The sequence below is a fragment of the Chrysochloris asiatica genome, unplaced genomic scaffold (genome assembly GCF_000296735.1).
Source record: "Chrysochloris asiatica unplaced genomic scaffold, ChrAsi1.0 scaffold00023, whole genome shotgun sequence".
NCBI classification, from domain to species: Eukaryota; Metazoa; Chordata; class Mammalia; order Afrosoricida; family Chrysochloridae; genus Chrysochloris; species Chrysochloris asiatica.
This window is the reverse complement of record NW_006408541.1, coordinates 5,515,778-5,524,617: the sequence shown is the minus strand read 5'-3', so window position 1 is coordinate 5,524,617 and position 8,840 is coordinate 5,515,778.

Below are 8,840 nucleotides of genomic sequence, written 5' to 3'. Positions count from 1 at the left end.
AGTCCAGAAACTCGCTGATTTTCAGAAGGAGACTGACAAACCTTTCTACCTAGTCTGAATTAGTCCAGAAACTCTCCCGAGATTAACCTTTCTACCTAGTCTGAATTAGTCCAGAAACTCTCCCGAGATTTGTCCACCATAGGTAATCCTACTGGTATTTGTAAGACCAGTGGTATCATTTCCAGCATCACAGCAACATGCAAGCCACCACAGGATGGCACAGGAATTAACTACTCATTGTTTTGAATGCTCGTAGTGAATCACAGCATTTTTGTGGCAATAGGTAATAGATCACTTGTTCTATCCTGAGACCCTAGGGGGTGCTTGGCCACAGAAAGATATCTTGGTACAAAAATGTTGGTGGATATTTTAAAGAATGAAGAAATAAGCTAGAAAAAAAGCAACCGTTTTTAGACATTGGCCTAATTACATTTCCCCAAGTTAGTCTAGAAGTAACCTAAACAATATAATAAGTGTGCTCATGCAATTAATTTAGTTCTTCTGAGCATCCTTACCAATTACCGGGAAAGACAAAAACCAACATTCGAATAGACATGACTACTAAATAAAAGGTATTCAAATATTGATATCAGCTCTCTCACTCTCTGCCGAGTCTATAAATACACCACCCAGACAAGCTTTATTGGTGCGAACTGAAGCTGACGTCAGCAAGGAGACGCCGTTGGTTCTCTAGCTTCTTGGAGCCATCTTGCTCACTTACGCAGAATGAAGATCTCCTGTTTTGTTTCTGTTTTCATAATCAGGTATTTTAACGCCTAAAGGGAAGAAAATAAATCTTGGAAAGTTTGACCAAAATCAGTTTGACCAAAATAGGTTTTTCCCATTATCACAGCATGAGTGGAAAACGTAGGGTCTGCACTTTTTAAGGATAAGCTTTCTTGAAGTGTGTACAATAACTTAGCCTAACTAATACCAGGAGCATTTAAAATTGGCTTAAAGGAATTCAAGACTGCCTCATAAAATCCATTCATTGGCAAGCTGCATTTTTCTCCAGGCAATAGCAAAGGAGCTGAGTGCTCTACAAATTACAGATACCTTTGACTAATTCAGAGAAATGCCTGCCTTAGAGGAAGTTACTACTGAAAGATCCTTTGCTGTATTTGAAAAAAAAAAATCAAATGAAGTTAATATCTGTGCTAGATGCAATGATAGTTTTAATTATCTCAATCCATAGGCACCATCAATTAAGTCAATTAAGGTATTTTATATTGAAGTGAGTTATGCCAATAAACTTCATCTAAAGGAGCCCTGTGGTACCGTGGGTTAGACATTGGCTGCTAAGCAGGATGTTGGCAGCTGGAACAGAAAGATGTGACCATCGGCTTGCATAAAGATTGACAGCTTTGGGAACTGAATGGGGCGGTTCTACTCTGCCTTGTGGGTTGATAGAAGCCGCATTCACCTCAAACGGGATGGCATGCTCTGAATCTGTCTCTGGATTGTTCTCCCTTCTTGCCCACTTCCCTACTTTTTCTTCCTTCCTTTTCCTTTTATGCCTCCCATTCTTCTTCTTCCTTTCCTTTTCTTTCTTTCTCTTGCTTCTCTATCCTTGCCTTTCCCAGTCCTTCCCCCTTCCTCCCTCTTGCTTTTCTCTGTCTCTCTTTTTCTGCCTTTCTTTTCCCACTGTTTCACCCCCATGGCCCTTAGTACTCAGTTACTACAAACTGAATGGATAAGAAAGGAGGTTACTCTTTATTTGGCACAGTCACCTCAGAACCAGGAATAGGAGATCTCACTAACATCAAAGCAGAGCCAGGAATTAGGTGTCTCATTTGGACCCAGAGACCCTGAGGCATGAAACCTCCTTAAAGGTATAACATCTGAGGAGCAGTAGCAACAGAACCCAAAGTCAGAGCCCAAAACAGAGCAATGGGCTTCCCTGTCCATGCAGCAGGAACACGGAGTGACTTTTGATAGGAGGCTTGCTCCCGAATAGGATACCTCCAGGAACTTAATGAGGGGAGTTGGGTTTGTTGACACATAGAGCTAGAGCTGAGAGGGTAAAGCCCATGTTGGAGTGGTAGGCCCCAATGGGTATCTATCGGCAGCTCTGGAACATTGTTGTAGCAGAGCAGAGGCCAGATCAAAGAGCCGAGGGTCAGAGAGGAGCCTGCCTGCGGGCTCAGTGGAAGAGAAGCTGCTTTGGCTGAAAGAGCTGTGCATTATAACCTGAGACTAGATGACTGACCTCTAGGTCACCATTGTAATGAATTCCTGAACTCAGATGAGTCCAGAGGGCTGTGGGAGGGGGGATTGGTGGCATTTTTTATATACATCTCTATAGGAGAGAGATCTGGCAATCTGCTTGTGTACAGATGATGACCAAGAAAACCCTATGGGGCAGTACTACTCTATTGCATCGGATCAACATGAGTCTAAATGGATCCCACGACACCTTACCAGAACAATTTCTATGAGAGATGCTATCCTAGGCAGTGGAAAAACAATGGAGATCAAAGCACACTCAGACCTGCCCTCATGGAGCTTAACAGGGAAGAGTGAAAACACTCAGAGTCTCACACTCACATGTGTGGAGTTATTTTCTGTGACAAGAGCACTGAAGGAAATTGGTGGCACTGAGGTGTCAATTTCCTCTGAGGATCAAATTTCCATATAACAAAATTTAATTATTCTATACTACACGGAGCTCTGGTAGCGTAGTGGTTACGAATCGGGCTGCGAACCTTAAGGTCAGCGGTTCGAAACTACCAGCCGCTCCGTGGGAGAAAGATGAGGCTTTCTACTCCCGTAAAGATTTACACCCTCGGAAACCCTGTACAGGGTCGCTATGAGTCAGAACCGACTCGACGGCACTTAACAACAATAACAACAACATACTGGACATAGATGGGGAGTCCTGGTGTGGTACTGTAGGAGAAACACTGGACTGCTAACCACAAGGTTGGCAGTTCAAACCCCCCAGACTTTCTTCAGAAAATCTGAGTCAGAACTGATTCAACGACACTGAAACAAAGACATACACAGTGCATGTGTTTTTTTTCGTGTGTGCATTCATCTCTGGGTTCTGCACCAGAACCAGCATCACGATCTCAAATCAATACTCCAAAACTTAGAGAATGAGATTCCAGCAGGGGGTAGTGAGTGGGGTGGAGTGAAGGGACAGACAGAAATGCCTGAAAAAGTTGAAAACTCTTGAAAAGAGATATTGAAATAAACTCTTGAAAAGAGATATTGAGCCCGTATTTAAGGAATCTCCAATCATTGGCAGGATCTCAGAATAGTGCCCTCACTTACCTGGAGACTTTTCCGCTGGGCGTGTTAATATCATTCTTGACTTTTTCCCCAGAATCTGAAAGATAAAGTTGACAAGTTCTGGATAAACACTGGCTAAGATTCTGTAGTTTCCGGGTATGGAGAGGCAATATGACTTATTCTCTGTCAGCATTGGGTCTCCTATTAGGCAGACTCTGCCAGGAGTCTGGATATATCAATGTGCCAGGCTAGAGGCTGGGTGATCATTCAGACTGGGGGATGGGGTGTGGAGGTGGCATGTGGAAGCCAGACAATTTGGAGAATTCAGTCTCCATTCACACTGAAGGGAAATGGGAATGAGAATCAGGTTTGAACTCTAAGGCATTATGAATCAGACCTCGTGACTGAAGATTTTGTCTACCAGATTAGGGCAATCATAATATGTCTACATGGGATGGATTGGTGCTGCTTTTGGGTGTGTGAGCTATAGGATACTCAAAAGAGCTCATGTGAATCAGAAAAAAATGAACAACAGAAAACAGTTTGGTATGCAATGGCGATTTTTCCTCATTTCCCCCTCTCGGGTGCATTTTGAATACATCATTCTAAATTCCTCCTTATATATAATTCCCTAAGCATGGGATTTGCCTAATGCAATAATCTGCTGCACAAGACCTTTTTAAAGTGTTGAAGAACAAAGATGTCAGCTTGAGTACTAAGGTGCACCTGACCCAAGCCATGGTATTTTCAATAACCTCATATGCATGTGAAAGCTGGACAGTAAATAAGGAAGACTATAGAAGAATTGGTGCTGTTGAGTTATGGTGTTGGAGGAGAATATTGAAAGTACCATGGGCTGCCAAAGGAACCGATAGATCTGTTTTGGAAGAAGTGCAGCCAGAGTGCTCCTTGGAGGCCAAGATGGCCACATTTCATCCGTCATACTTCAGATATATTGTCAGGAGGGACCAGTCGCTGGAGAAGGACATCATGTTTGGTAAGGTGGAGGGTCAGAGAAAAAGAGGAAGACCCCCAACGAGATGGATTGGCCAAGTGGCAGCATCTATGGACTCAAGTGTGGCAACAGTAGTGAGGTTGGCCCAGGATCAGGCAGTGTTTCATTCTGCTGTGCATAAGGTCTCTATGAGTCGGTACTGACTCGATGGTACCTAACAACAATACCAATGAAGCATGGGAGAGATAGACCTGGCATGGTGCTGTGGGTTAATGGTCTGAGCTCATCACCTGCTCCTTGGAAACCCTAAACAGGGTCACTATGAGTCAGGATTGACTAGATGGAATTTTCCACTTGTCATCTATGGTAGGCAGAAGTCTAAGGCAGTCCCTTAAATTAGCATATCTTAGAGTACAGTCCTTCCCAGAACCCTCCTCCTTTAGTGTGGGTGGGTCTGGCCTAACAAGTTGTTGTTATGTGCCGTGGAGTCGGTTCCGACTCATAGCGAGTCCCTATGAGTACAGGGTTTCTGAGGCTGTAAATCTTTATGGGAGCAGAAAGCCTCATCTTTCTCCTGTGGAAGAACTGGTAGTTCTGAACTGCTGACCTTGTGGTTCGCAGCCCGATTTGTAACCACTACGCTACCAGAGCTCCTACGGGTCCTTTAAAATGAGAGTATACAAGTCAAGATAGAAAATGTCAGGGAGATTGGAGATTGGCCTTAAAAATGAAAATCAGGTGCTGTGTGGGGAATGAACTCAGACTTCAGATATGTCATAAGGAAGAACCAGTCCCTGGAGAAGGACGTGCTGCTTGGTAAAGTGGTGAGTCAGGAAAAAAGGGGAAGGGCCCCAGTGACATGGGCTGACACAGTAGCTGCATCAAGGAGTTCAAGCCTAACAACTGTGAGGATGGTGCTGCACCGGGCAGTGTCTTCTTCTGTCGTGCGCAGGATCTCTAAGAATCGGAATCGTCTCCACAGAACCTAATAACATTGAGCTCTGGTCAGAGCTGCCATCATTGCCCAGTTATAATGATGATTCAAATCACGCAATTTTGTCTGAACATTCTGCACGTTTTTGTTCCTGGTATTGCTGATGTTTTTATATCCGCTGATTTTGTTGAATTATCTGGTGTTTTAGCTGCAGTATTGTGATATCTGCAAATTGGTGGCTCAAATCAGTACCATGGACTGCCAGAAGAACAATCAGGTCTATGTTGGAAGAAGTATAGCTAGAATGTTCCTTAGAAGCCAGGATGGCTGTACTTCTTCCAACACAGACCTGTTTGTTTCTCTGTTCTCTTTCAATATTCGTTGCCAACACCATATTTCAACTGCATCGATTCTTCTACAGTCTTCTAATTCATTGTCCAACTTTCAGGTTTTATCTTGTATCCACACTACAACAAATAATCTTACTTTGGAAAATGAATACATCATTCCAACAAATGCCTTTGCCTGGCTCAGCTACAGATGTTAACAATTTTTTCCTGGATTTAAAAAAAGTTATGTTTGTGTATGAAAGTATACACAACCTACACAGAGTCACTATCAGCTGGCAGCAACTCAATGGCACATAACAACAACAACATGGTGGTGACTTGTATTTCTGAACCTACATCAATAACAGCTTTGAGAATAAAGTAATAATTAAAGGAAAAGAAAGGAAAAATCCATTTGTTATGCAGCAATAGAAAATCAATACACCTCCCTGCCCTCCTTCTTAATTTTCTCAATTCAGTAGGTGAATGATTTCTGCCTCCATAATCACAGTTACAATCACAATGTTTCTGAAACCATGGATTTGAGTACAACATAAATGCAAATATCATCATCACCAGTTAATGATCTGAGATGATTTCTTTGGAGAAAATCTAATGCTTAAGGACTAGGAATTTGGCAAAAGTTAACTTCCAGAAACCATTACTGTTAGTCACCATGGACTGGATCCCAACTCATGGTGACCTCATGTATAACAGAACACCACATCGTCCAGTTCTGGGCCATTCTCAGGATCGTTGCTGGGTTTGAGTCCATTCTAGAACTGAGTAATATGAATAACAAATAAGAAGAGCAAATAAAAGTCCCAGTCATTTACTTAGGGCTGGTTTTGCCAGTTATTATACTTTGTTCTTAGTACATTTTCTCATTTCACCCAACAATCTGAGGAGTTAATATCCACTGTATGAAGCACAATTGATAGATAAGGAAACTGACTTTAAGAAAACTTAAGCAGCTAGCTTAGAGACGCGCTGTTAGTAAGCAGAGCAGACCAGACTTAAACTATCCAAGCCAGCTCCATTTATTTATGAAAAACAGGTTGTGTCTACACTACAATCAACACCCTTACTTTGGAAAGTAAATTCACCTTCCCGACAAATGCCTTTACACTACAATCAACATTATTACTTTGATAAGTGAATACATCACGCAGACAAATGCCTTTGCCTGACTCAACTACAGATGTTAACAATTCTTTCCTGAATTAAAAAATAAAATGTGTATGTGTGTGTATGAAAGTATCCAACGATACACAATTTTAGCAATTGCAACATGTTCAAATCCGCACCATCGGTTACATTCATTGTGTTGACTATTCTCACTCTCCAAATTATCTCACCACAGGATCTGAAACCCACTGTCCCCTAAGCTACTCAGCCAACTAGTGCAGTTACCATTGTCAATTGGATCTCCCTTAGATAATTCTTGAAAAGAGCACAAGGCTCCAAGCAGACGTTCTTTGAGATAAGCTGTTTTCATTGGCACAAAGTTTTGGTCTAAAGATGCTCAACATCTTTCGCCTTCAGAGAGATGCAAATCCAAGCCATGGTGAGCTATCCCTTCATTCCTGGATTTCCCCCTATCCCCCCATGCCTTCTTTGCTAGGATACAGCTCTCTGGTTTCTCTAAATGGTCAGCTTGTGTTATTACTTTGTAGCATGTTTACTTAGTTGCAGCAAGAAAAGGACAGAAGGAAACTCCTCAGCTGGTGTGGGAATTTGCTGGCAGGGAGGTTCACAGCTGGCTGGCAGCTGTTTTGCTTGCCTGAACTCCAGCGGTTCAGCGGCCCTGTTCAGATACATTTCCTTGGTTCTTCTGGTTTTTGTCCCGAGCAGTACCAACCACAGTATCACCCTCCAACGTCAATATAGCAGGTCTAATTTTCCTAAGTTGATGAGGGTTGATAGAACTGATGACCTTTTGTTGGAATGTCATTTACAAGTATGATTAAATTATTCTCCATGGCTGAATTGATACCTGCAGCAGATATATCTTCCTCCAGAGGCAGCAGAAATATCTACGACTTCACCTTCTCTCACACTGCTGAGATCTTTTGAAGGCAGATTACAGATTTCTAACTTTGGGGTTTGAAAAGGGGACCCTGGTGGATGATGGTGCTTCTTAAAAATCTGTTTTAGCAGATGCTGTTTTTTTCCAATCCGATTAACTATAACTCTATGACTATACACAAAAAGGCTAGTTATTTATTTAATCTGTTGGGGTAAATAAATCAATGAAAAGTATGCCAGTCAAATCTCTCAAACCATATTTTCCTGGGAAGTAAGAAACCCAATGGGCATTTTTCAGAATTGTCTATTTGCTATGTAAAATGTTGCATGTGTTTTACATTGTGTAATATTGACAATAACTTATGAAATAGAATCTTAGTATCTGAGGCTTATTTTCAGAGTCTAGTATGTGTCAGTCATTGTTGTTGTTGCTAAGTTGTTACTATGCTGACTCATAGTAATCCTGTATAGGATTTGTGAGCAGAAACTGGTGGGTTTGAACTGCCGACCTGGTGATTCATAGTCCAGTTAGGTGATGTAAATAGTTAAATTGATCAGCTGCTAGCTGAAAGGCTGAATTCATTAGGTTAAGTCTACCTAAGGACACCTCAGAGGAAAGCCTAACAATGTACTTCCCAAAATTCAGCCACTGAAAAGGATTTGGAGCACAGTTCTACTCTGACCCACACCTGCTGCCTTGAATCAAAATCAACTCAATGGCAACTTATTATTGTATTTTTTAAAAACTCTCAGGTGACTAAGGAGCATACTGGTGACGGGTTGGGCTGCTAGCCTTAAGGTTAGCAGTTTGAAATTACCAGCAGTTCGAAACTACCAGCAGTTCCATGGGAGAAAGATGAGGTTTTTATGCTCCTGTAAAGATTTACAGTCTCAGAAACCTTATGCAGGGTCGCTATGAGTCAGAACTGACTCTATGGCACAACACCACCACCATATCAAGCGACTGCTCTAATATCTCTGGATACTGCAATTCCTCTTTACCTTCCTTAACAGCGATACAGGAGTTTCCACATATCAGGATGTGCCAAACTTGCGGCATATTAGAGTTACCACAGACCACACTTGCCGTATCTGAGTTACCATGAGTCCCCACTTACTGCCATCGAAGGTTTGTATATTGTATCATTAGTAATAACTACATACAATGTTGTGCATATCATTTCCTGATGCTATCAATTCTCATGCCAACCCTGCCCCCAAAGACAAATCAAGATCAGATTTATAAAGATGCTGATAACAAAAGACTAAAAACAAACCAACAAAAAAACAGAGAGAGAGAGATTTGACTTAGATCCTAAACAGATTTACCATCAAGTTACCTCTGGTAGTGTAGTGGTTA